The sequence below is a fragment of the Gymnoscopelus microlampas genome (assembly GCF_963454915.1).
Source record: "Gymnoscopelus microlampas genome assembly, chromosome: 20".
NCBI lineage: Eukaryota > Metazoa > Chordata > Actinopteri > Myctophiformes > Myctophidae > Gymnoscopelus > Gymnoscopelus microlampas.
In genome coordinates, this window is record NC_139957.1 from 43,735,251 (window position 1) to 43,747,465 (window position 12,215).

The following is a 12,215-nucleotide window of genomic DNA, read 5'->3' on the forward strand; positions in this document are numbered from 1 at the left end:
TAACACACTCTCACTCCCCAAACCCTTCGTCCCGGCCATAGACATATAAAGGTAGACGCCTCTTCCGGCTCTGAGGCAGCTGTATTTCGGGCCTTTTTAGAGGAGACAAGCATCCACGTGCGTCACAGAAGGGGGCGTTCGGTCGGCCAATCAGAGGCAGGTGGAGGCGGGTCTTTTCGTAACCCAGCCCTTAAATTTAGAATTCTGGACTTTTACTTGTAACAGAGTATTTCTATATTGCAGTATTGGCATTTTTACTTAAGTAAAGAACTTGAGTACTTTTTTCACAAACTAGTCCCGGCCACTCCCACACTCCAGGAATGTGGAAGTGCCGTTCTCAATATGTTATAGTTACTGATTTATGTTCAGAAAATGTCCACTTACTGACACATGGTGCGTCCACCTCCCACTGACCCATAGCGCACAACGTGGATTTGCTTTGGCCAGCTGCTACAGAAAACCCTTTTACACATTCATATGGTACGGCCTTCTCATCAGAAAATCTGGTCCGGTACTCATGAAGGATTACTGCATGAGGTATTTCATCAGGCTCTGTACATCCAAACACGTCCTCTGTAAACACACATATTAATTACATCCAAACACGTCCTCTGTAAACACACGTATTAATTACATCCAAACACGTCCTCTGTAAACACACATATTAATTACATCCAAACACGTCCTCTGTAAACACACACATTAATTACATCCAAACACGTCCTCTGTAAACACATATATTAATTACATCCAAACACGTCCTCTGTAAACACACATATTAATTACATCCAAACACGTCCTCTGTAAACACACATATTAATTACATCCAAACACGTCCTCTGTAAACACACACATTAATTACATCCAAACACGTCCTCTGTAAACACATATATTAATTACAGGAGAGGAAATATAGACAGGATCATTTGGATTGTAAAGTTATAAACACTTAAATGCAGTGGTGGAAAAAGTACTGAAATGTTTTACTTAAAGGAGAATTTTGGACTAAGGTTTTCTTACCTTTTCTATGACGTTATGATATCTTAGGATGAATGGTACAGTAGAAAAATGTCAGAACTCCATCCCGGGTCCACCACAGCTTAAAACGTGCACTGATAGGCCTTGCGCTAGATCGCGTATTTTAATATCTTTTTTTTTTGGTGAGATCTTACGTTCATAGTGACAGAACAGTAAAAAAAAATAAAAAAATACAGAAGTGTCACTAGACGAGATCCAAATCTCGAGATTTCAATCTCGTCTAGTGAGACTTAGGACTTCTCTTTTTTTTTGTTGCATAGTGTTCTGTCACTATGAACGTCAGATCTCACCAGAAAAAAACAATTCAAATACGCGATCTAGCGCAAGGCCTATCCGCCCACGTTTTAAGCTGTGGCGGACCTGGGATGGAGTTATGACATTTTTCTACTGTACCATTCATCCTAAGATATCATAACGTCAGAAAAGGTAAGAAAACCTTAGTCCAAAATGTCCCTTTAAGTAAAAGTACCAATACTGCAATATAGAAATGCTCTGTTACAATTAAAAGTCCGGAATTCAGAATGCCCTTGAGTAAAAGTACATACGTTTTGGTATCAAAATGTACTTAAAGACTTTAAAGTACCAACATTTAAAGTACTCGTTTGGCAGAAGTTCCCATTTCGCAAGTTTTTAAATGTATAAAATGTATACAAATCCTTTGAAAATGGCAGATCTACAAGCTCACAACGTGTGGCTTTGCGACGCATTGTGAGCTTATGGATCAGCTATTTTCAAATTGCCAAAGTTTACAGTAAATAGGGCTGAAGTGGTTTTGTAATAATAATCAAAATCTACAAAGTAACTAGTATCTAAAGTTGTCCAATAATTGTAGTGGAGTAAAAGTACTACATTTGCCACTGGGATGTAATGGAGTAGAAGTACCTCAAAATTGTACTTAAGTACAGTACTTAGTAAATGTACTTAGTTACTTTACACCACTGCTTAAATGTAAGTACAGTGATTGAATCAGTAAAGTAACTATGTGTTTAACAACATTAATGATAAAACATGTCACAGGCTCATACCGTCACAGACTGAATCAGTAAACTATGTGTTTAACAACGTTAATGATAAAACACGTCACAGGCTCATACCATCACAGACTGAATCAGTAAACTATGTGTTTAACAACGTTAATGATAAAACATGTCACAGGCTCATACCATCACAGACTGAATCAGTAAACTATGTGTTTAACAACGTTAATGATAAAACACGTCACAGGCTCATACCATCACAGACTGAATCAGTAAACTATGTGTTTAACAACGTTAATGATAAAACATGTCACAGGCTCATACCATCACACATTGGAAGTGATGTCCACTTTCCACGGCTACATGTAGCAGTGGCCATACCATCTCTCATGTCATACCCTTCATCACAGGTACAACTGATACCTTCTCCATCTGTATACCACCCACGGACAGGTGTGTATTCTGCATTGGGGATCTCTGGGCCGAGGCAGTCGTTAACATCTGAGAAGTAGAAGTATTTTGCAAAAAAAGTTAAATAGCCACCAGTGGTGGAAAGAGTACTCACCATTTTTACTTGAGTAATAGTATCGATACCGCAATGTAGAAATACTCTGTTACGGATAAAAGTCGCATATTCAGAATTTACTGAATAATTGTAAAAGTACAAAAGTATGGACATCAAAATGTACTTGAAGTACCAAAAGTAGAAAGTGCTCATTATGCAGAAAGTCCCATTTCAGGTTTTCAAATGTATAACAATCTTTTGAAAATAACAGATCTACAAACAACGTGTCGTATCGCGACACAAACGGGTGTGTGAACAAAATGTCTGAAATTCCCACATCAGCCTCTTCAGTAAACCTGGTCTACGCTTTGTCTTCACACCACAGTGTGCTTGACTTGCTTCTGATTGGCTGCCGTTCTCTGTCTGCCTGCAGAGTTGCAGTGGCGGCAAAGTCGGACATTTCTCAACTTTGCTGCAACCCTTTTTGCTGGCTCCGCCCACGACTATGTATTTATAAACCTCGCCGCCGTCTCAGAAGGTGAAAGCAGAATACCACTGCTGGTTCAGCGTAACGTGGGAGCACATCCCTCAACTGGATGTTCCAACCATAGATATAGAAACCTAGACACCTCATTGGTCCATAGATATAGAAACCTAGACACCTCATTGGCCTCTGCAGCTCATTGGAGCGACCTGTGCCGCCGCCGCCATTTTAGAGGGGGCACGCTGCCACTCAAAGTGACTACTGGCCAATCACAGCGCGTTGACTATTGGCCAATCACAGAGGACTGTTTTCCAGGACTCGTCAGAATCTAGTTGTCCCGCCCCCACCTGCCTCTGATTGGCCTACCGAACGTCCCCTTCTGTGACGCGTGCTGAAAGTTGCCGCTTGCCCTGCGGAAGCTGGTGCGCGCATGAGATACAGACGCCTCAGAGCCGGAGGAGGCGCCAACCGGTATACAGGTTTTTGCCAAGGAGCATCTATCTCACACACACACACACACACACACACACACACACACACACACACACACACACACACACACAGTGTATAATATTTACGGGGACAGAGCTCTGCTCTGTACACGTATTGTTATTGGCAGTATTCTGTCACTTCTTCTTCTTCTTCTTCTTCTGCCACTTTTCGCAGTTCTGGCTGAACCGCGCTGTCGCTTTTTACGAAACTCGGCCATATGGTACATGGTCATGAAAAACGATCAAAAAATAATTCTCACAATCTTTCGTCCAAAGGTGGCGCTATAGCACTCAATTGAAAATGCCAACTTTGACCAGGTACAACTCATGCCCTGTTTGACCTACAGCCATGAAACTTGGATACACATATGCGTCTCCTCATGCTGAACAACTTTCACCCTCTGACTTTTGACCTCTGACCTTTAGATCTCCCACCATTTTGAATTATATGAAAAACAGTCATTGGCTCCTAACTTCTGCATTTTTTCACTTATGGAAAATCCGTTGGAAATTTTTGTAGGCAGTGGTCCAAGGTTCAAGTGCTAAACGTTTCGTGCAGATTGCTCAAAAATCCCAGGAGGAGATAGATTTTAACTATTACAGTTTAAAGAAAATTATTCATCTGTGCCTAAAACATACATGCAGACTCACATTTCTTTGAAACTTTGCAGAAATGTACAGGGTCATTCCAAATATCACTGAAACCAATCTTACTCCAATTGGCCAAAAGGGGGCGCTATAGCAATTTTTTGAAAAGGCAGACTTTAAACAGGCATAAGTCATGCCTCGTTTGGCCGAAAGTCGTGAAACTTGCTTACACATGTGCCTTGACTCATGAGGAACACACGTATTGATTTGACCATTAAGCTCCGCCCTTAGATTTTCCGCAATTTTGAGCAGTTTGAAAAATACTTGTTTTTGCCAGTTCTGGCTTAACCGTGCATACGCTTTTTACGAAACTCGGCCATATGGTAGATGCTCATGAAAAACTACCAAGAAATAATTCTCACACTCATTCGTCAAAGGGTGGCGCTATAGCACTCAATTGAAAGTGCCAACTTTGAACAGGTACAACTCATGCCCTGTTTGACCTACAACCATGAAACTTCGATACACACATGCGTCTCTTCATGCCCGACAACTTTCGTGGTCTGACTTTTGACCTCTGACCTTTAGATCTCCCACCATTTTGAATTATATGAAAAACAGTCATTGGCTCCTAACTTCTGCATTTTTTCACTTATGGAAAATCCGTTGGAATTTTTTGTAGGCAGAGGTCCAAAGTTCAAGTGGTAAACGTTTCGTGCAGATTACTCAAAAATCCCAGGAGGAGATAGATTTTATCTATTACAGTTTTATGAAAATTATTCATCTGTGCCTAAAACATACATGCAGACTCACATTTCTTTGAAACTTTGCAGAAATGTACAGGGTCATTCCAAATATCACTGAAACCAATCTTACTCCAATTGGCCAAAAGGGGGCGCTATAGCAATTTTTTGAAAATGCAGACTTTAAACAGGCATAAGTCATGCCTCGTTTGGCCGAAAGTCGTGAAACTTGCTTACACATTTGCCTTGACTCATGAGGAACACACGTATCGATTTGACCATTAAGCTCCGCCCTTAGATTGTCCGCAATTTTGAGCAGTTTGAAAAACACTTAAACCCAGGATTTTTCAGCTATTTGCGTGAAACTGTATCATCTGTGTGATCTCCTTTTTCACAGTTACTTGTCTGTTGGGCCAATGGCGTCTCCCTTAAATGAATGCCTCACAATCTCAAGGTCGCTAGTTCAAGCCTCACTTGATGTAGACTTAATTTAAGTTGAATTGCAAACAACATGACTGTATCAATGAATACATGTGCAAATGGTAAAGATAACCTGAAATGCTGATTTGAGAGTATGTTTTTTACGTATGACATTCTTCATTCTGAAAATAGCTGATCTACAATCTCACAACTTTTCATGGTTTGTGAGCTTGTAGATCGGCTACTTTCATTAGTTTTGGTTCTGAGGAGATGTACAATTTCTTCATTGGTAAATGGCTTGTGAACGAGTGATCTTAGTGTTAGTGAAACAGGGGCTTGGTTCATGAAAGAAGGCAAGAGTTTATGATCTTCAACAGACAATATCAGCCTGGACAAAGCTATAGCACTATAGGTAGTGTTGCAGCCTATTAGTCTGAAGGTTGAGAGTTCGAATCCTGTTAATGGCAGTAGGTTGAGATGTCCAATCAAACCATTATGTTTCCATCTCTCTCTCTCATCAATCTATTGTTTCCATGTCACTCTCTCTCTCTTCAATCTATTCCGTTTCCATGTCTCTCTCTCTCTCTATTCACTGGCCCCGTATTATCGCTGCTTGCAGCTATATTTAATCATTATTATTGCACACTCACCTATACATTGTGGTGTGTGTGTCCAGGTGCCATTGTGACATGTGCTTGATGCCCACCAACCTCCTACATGTGGTTTACGTCCCTGCTCACACCTGAAGTGGTGGAAAAAGTACTCACATATTTTACTTAAGTAAAATGTTTGGAAATAGCATACGTATGAAATAGGGCTAAAGTGGTTAATGTATGTTTTATAATGTCATAATCAATATTGAGCTGTAATGGAGTAGGAGTAAAAGTACTGAAGTTTGGAAATACTCCAGGAAAGTAAAAATATGTCAACATTGTACTAAAGAACAGTACTTGAGTAAATGTACTTAGTTACTTTACACCACTGCATACCTGTAACTGATTGTTGTTCCATGAAGATGAGTCTCTTTGTCAGGAACAACAAACCCATCGTCTAGTGTGGGTGCAGGACATCTGTTCTCCCTTTGCCCTGAAACTGAACACACATGCCATTAAAATAATACTTTGGGTTTAATATTCAAAGGTTTCTTATTTAAAGGTAGGGTAAGTGATTTACTTTAGTTAAAATAGGTGTTAAATGGCTCTATATTGTGATAGTACTCATTACTATAGAGTGTTTGTTGACATAACAGTACATGGAAGTACAAATTCACAATACAAGGTCTACTAAACTGGAAAGCTCATTAAGCACTAATTTGTTTAAGATGAGATCCCCATGCACACAAATCATGATGACATATAAGAGACAGACAGATATACACGCTACTATACAGAATGTCATACAATCAGTTTACAGGTTACTGGTATGAAAAGTGAAAAATATGTACAAAAGAAGAAATTTGCATCATTTCTTCCACGCATTTCACTCGTTTCCATTTCCTATCCACTCATCTGCCCTACCATCATTTGTTCACATTTACATGCATTCCCAAACTATGTTATAACTACCAATGCCAACCACATCAATCACCTACATAGCAGAGGTGATTGGTGCCCTGAGGTTGGTGCCCTGTACTTCAGCACCTCAAGCCCGTTGGATAAGCCACTACTGTTGAAAAGGCTTGCATATTATGAGACTGCGCTCATTATTTTTTGAGCGCGACCCGCGAGTTGAATTGTGTGTGCGCTGAATGTACAGGAAAACAACGATGGCTTCCCTTGGACCAGCGTTGCCAAATTTTGTGAGAGATACAAGCAACCAGGTCTATGAAGAGAAGTCCAAACTAAGCGACTAGGGCAGTTCAGTCTAACTTTATTGTCGAATGTTGTTTTAGTAGCCTGGGTGCCAGCCTGCTTCGCTACGTTCGGCGGATTTTTTTTTCTCTCTGCGCTTCTCAGTCTGGAATGCCCCCGATTGACTCGTCTTGCTGAACTACACAGGAAGTACACAGGAACTACATATGTTACGTTAGGCAACGTCGTTGCTGATTGGATGTTGTTCAAACGAATGACGAATCAAAACGATCACACCGTTTTTTTTGTCCCGCCCCGCACCACAGACCAATCAGAAGCCACGGTAGGTTTGGAACCTTGGCTGCTGTGTCCCGCCTCCTGGAGATAGGAGGCATTCCAGACTGAGAAGCGGAGAGAGAAAAAAAGTCCACCGAACGCAGCGAAGCAGGCTGGCACCCAGGCTATTGTTTTAGAGCAGTGGTTCACAAACTTTTTCATGTCAAGGACCCCCAATATATTCAAGCGACTTTACAGAAAAACAAGCCCAAAGTAGCTTATAATAAGCAGACTTGGCAACACTGCCTTGGACGCACTACTCTAGTCTACACTACACAAATTCTGTGAATTGTCGATGGCTGCCCGTCTGCCACCGGGCCCACCCCACGATCGACTTAGAAGGCTTTGATGATCTACCAGTAGATCGTAATCGACTGGTTGGTTACCCCTGCTATAGAGTGTTTGTTCAGTAAAAGCAGTCTCCATGTCTCTCCAGCTCTTTATTAAGCAGAACATGCATTTTCAGTGCTCTCTCCTGATTGGCTTAAATGTTGTCACCTACCTGAAAATGTGTTTACTAAAGAGCTGGAGAGACCCCTGTGACCCAACAAACGCGCTCTGTAGCAATGATTACTATCAGTATATAGGCCTAGTACTTTAACCTTTTTAACAAAACAAAAAAAATACCAACAAATATAACTCACCCTATCTTTCATCAAATGATAAAAGTCTAAGTTCTTACCATTTAACGCCTCCAGAAGAAAAGCCAGAAGGACAAAATGAAGCCATGTAAAACACATCGTTGTCAGGCTCTGTCCAACAGAAGTGTACAAGGTTCTTCACAGTGTCCGTCTATATGTGGACCTGCTTTCTGATCACTGTTCAGGTTAATCATTGACAAAGTCAACAGTATTTGTATGTCTTTGAGATCAATTGATTTTATTTAGCGGGGAGGGTATACAAGGTTAGTACCTGACTGGCTTGAGCTGGAACCAGAGTCGTTCTGGGTGTGTGTGTGTGTGTGTGTGTGTGTGTGTGTGTGTGTGTGTGTGTGTGTGTGTGTGTGTGTGTGTGTGTGTGTGTGTGTGTGTGTGTGTGTGTGTGTGTGTGTGTGTGTGTGTGTGTGTGTGTGTGTTGTGTGTGAACGCCGATGAGGAACTGACCCCCACCAGGTACACTCAGGTCAACACACGCCCACAAGTCGACTAGGGACATCTCAACTGTGTATTTGTTATGTGTTGTATTGGACAGAAGCTAAGCAGTAGGCCTAGTGGAAAGTAACTAAGTGCATTTACTTAAGTGCTGTACTGAAGTACAATTTTGAGGTATTTGTGCTTTACTTGAGTATTTCCAATTTAAAACACTTTCACTTCTACTCCACTACATCTCGGAGATCCAAATATTGTGCTTTTACTTCACTACATTTTAGTTACTAGTTACTTTGTAGATTTGGATTAACCACTTCAGCCCTATACATATTTTGACCTCACAATTTGGCTCACAATGCGTCGCATGGCGACGCATTGTGAGCTTGTAGATCGGCTATTTTCAAATGATTTTTATACATTTGAAAACTTGAAATAGGACATTCGGCCTAATGAGTACTTTAAGTACTTTTTTGATACCAATACTTTTGTACTTTTACTCAACAACATTTTTAACGCCTGACTTGTACTTGTAACAGAGTATTTCTACATTGCAATATTGATACTTTTACTTAAGTAAAACATTTGAGTACTTTTCCCCACCACTGCAGCCAAGCTTCCAGTAAACACAGCAGTGTTTACCTCATTTCATGTCTGTGAGCTCTGTGGACGATGATTAACTTACAGTGTAAGTGTTTACAGGGAATCTGCACATTTATAAAGTGACAATTTAATGACTTTTTAAATACCAAATTGTCAAATATTACTTAGAGGAAAACGTTGTGAAAATAGCCGATCTACAAGCTCACAACGCCTCGTAGTGCGAGGCATTGTGAGCTTGTAGATCGGCTATTTTCCACAATATTTATCTGTGGAACCGAGTCAAACTAGATAGTAATGCTATACAATTCCAAGTTCTTGTCAGGGTGGGGGGTCCCTAGTTCAAATATGATTATTATTGGTGTGTCTCTCTGAAAACAAGAATGCATGACATAGATGTCATGGTGAACGAGAGTTGGCAGTGGCTGGATGTTTGTGGGATGCGGGTTTGTGAGGGCAGGCCATATTCTGGCATGTGGCGGATTGTTGGTCGGTGTGATTTCTGCTATGTAGGTGATTGATGTGGTTGGCATTGGTAGTTATAACATAGTTTGGGTATGTATGTAAATGTGAACAAATGATGGTAGGGCAGATGAGTGGATAGGAAATGGAAACGAGTGAAATGCGTGGAAGCAAATGATGTTAGCAAGTGAAAAGAAAGAAGAGTTCATGGATGGAAATATGGATATTGTGTGTGTGTGTGTGTGTGTGTGTGTGTGTGTGTGTGTGTGTGTGTGTGTGTGTGTGTGTGTGTGTGTGTGTGTGTGTGTGAGAGGTAGGAATACACTTTTCTTTCTTTCTTTTGCATTGAGTCATGTTGTCCATCATATGCATCATTCACACTGTGCTAATAGCAGAACAGCAGTGGTTCTCAACCTGTGGGGCTGGGGCCTACTGGCAGGCCGTGAGGATATTGCAAGTGGGCCCCCCAAATAATTGTCAAAAAAAAACATTAAGATGTCACTGACAGTATAACATCTCTCTACGTCGTCCTCAGACGAGCCCTCCATCGGAGTCTCCAGTCATCTCGGTTCTCCATACATCTGGCCAGCTCCTTTGTGCTTTCTGCACCAGCATCTTTCCTTAGTACATCCACGTAGGTAGGTGTGGGACGTCCTCTTGATCGATGCCCGTGTGTTGGCTCCCACAGTACGAGCCTTTTGACCGGGAATTCTCGGTGCCGGTGGCAGTGGCCGGCTAGTCTCATCCTCCACGGCTATCTTTTCTGATACACTTGGTAGTGTACAGCCGTTTGTTGGTAATGTGCTTCTGTTGTAGTTAGGGGCGGATGTTCTTGGGGGATGTTATAGGTCATGACCTCGGTTTTCTTTGCATTTAGCATGAGGCCAACCCTAGCACACCCTAACTTCACTCTGGACAAGATCTCCTGTGACTGCTTTACGTGGTCAGATAGCAGGCAGATGTCGTCAGCGTAGTCCAGGTATATCAGGGTAAATAGCACTAAAAATTGTTCTGTGGATGGTAACGTTCGGTACAACAACCTACTGTAGTCCGACCCTATTTTTTTCCTTATTTTTTTTGTGGAACGCTCGGCCCCAGCAGTTCTTATATTTAAGAATAAGGAGTAAGGTTAGGTTTAGACATAGTTTTACTGAGGTTAAGTTTAGGAATAAGGTTAGGTTTAGACATAGTTTTACTGAGGTTAAGTTTAGGAATAAGGTTAGGTTTAGACATAGTTTTACTCAGGTTCAGTTTAGGAATAAGGTTAGGTTTAGACATAGTTTTACTCAGGTTCAGTTTAGGAATAAGGTTAGGTTTAGACATAGGTTTACTTAGATTAAGTTTAGGAATAAGGTTAGGTTTAGACATAGGTTTACTTAGATTAAGTTTAGGAATAAGGTTAGGTTTAGACATAGTTTTACTCAGGTTAAGTTTAGGAATACCTGGTTGCGACCGGATTTGACCGGATCCGACTAGGTTGTTGTACAGACCGATCTCTTGTATTCGTGTCGCTCATAGAATCAACAATCAAGTTACATTAGTCACTACTGATACAGTACTGATACATATCAAAATGTACTAAGTACAAGTACTAAAATGTTTGAAAATAACAGATCTACAAGCTCACAATGCGTCACATTGTGAGCTTGTAGATCTGTTATTTTCAAATAGCCAAGGTTTAAAATATAGGGCTAAAGAGGTCCATGTATGTTTTATAATGTAATAATTTATATCTGCAAAGTAACTAGGAACTAAAGTTTTCAAATAATTGTAGTGAAGTAAAAGTACAATATTTGCCTCTGCGCTGCTTTTATCCGCCAGATTTGGGACGTTCACGGCATATTTTGCACCATCACGGTGCGTTCATCATCGGTGACGAGTGCTGAGGCCGCTGCTGGCTGCGTGCACGCAGCGACGCAATGCGAGGCGATGCGAGACACTCACACACTCACGTGCAGCGTGCGTCCTCTCCCCCTCCGCCTAATGGCTGTGTATGGGGCCGACGCATGCTTTAGCGTGAGTGTGGCTTCAGGAAGTAAATTCCTAGCCTCGATCTCCAGGCTTTTATTTTTTAGTTTTGCTAAAAAATAAAAGCTTGGAAATTCCTGTCCCAGCTGTTGGTACGCAAAAGCGCCTCGCGTCGTCTGATGTGGTGCGCATTTTTTATTTTGGGTGCGCATGCACACCTGCGCACCAGTTTGGTGCACCCCTGCATATGAAACATGTTGGGTGGAGAGATAGTCTCGCTACGATAGAGAACGTTTGGTTGCGCTGTAAGCTTTGTTCTCTGAGTGAAGAGACTATCTCTCCACCTCGATGTCGCTGGGTAGCGGTGTCGATCAAAGTAAAACCAGTGTAATAACGCACACCTGGGCCTTATATACCTGTGCGTGTCAGTAGGACCGGTGTGTCTTAAAGAAATATCCACATTTTAAGCGAGGTGGGGTCATTCCCCATAGGCCTACATATGAAATATGTTGGGTGGAGAGATAGTCTCTTCACTCAGAGAACAAAGGTTACAGCGTAACCAAACGTTTATTGAGGCACTACACTGATCATTTACCCTGACTGTAAGTCACTCTGGATTAGAGCATCTGCTACACACTAACAATAATATTGTTCTACATTTTAGAAGGCATTTTTATAGAATCGGCCTCAGGGATAAATGGGTTAAAACCAGAATCAGGGAGGTAGAG

At 41.4% G+C, this 12,215-nt stretch overlaps 1 long non-coding RNA gene across 1 annotated transcript in view; it reads left to right on the forward strand.

The window, feature by feature from the left end:
* The window catches only part of LOC311035783, a 255,651-nt gene extending 245,492 nt beyond the window's left edge, over positions 1-10,159 (forward strand). Inside the window, exon 3 of the long non-coding RNA XR_014599776.1 lies at positions 10,055-10,159. This is a non-coding gene — a long non-coding RNA (uncharacterized lncRNA). The remainder of the gene's footprint in view (positions 1-10,054) is intronic.
* Positions 10,160-12,215: the final 2,056 nt, after the last annotated feature.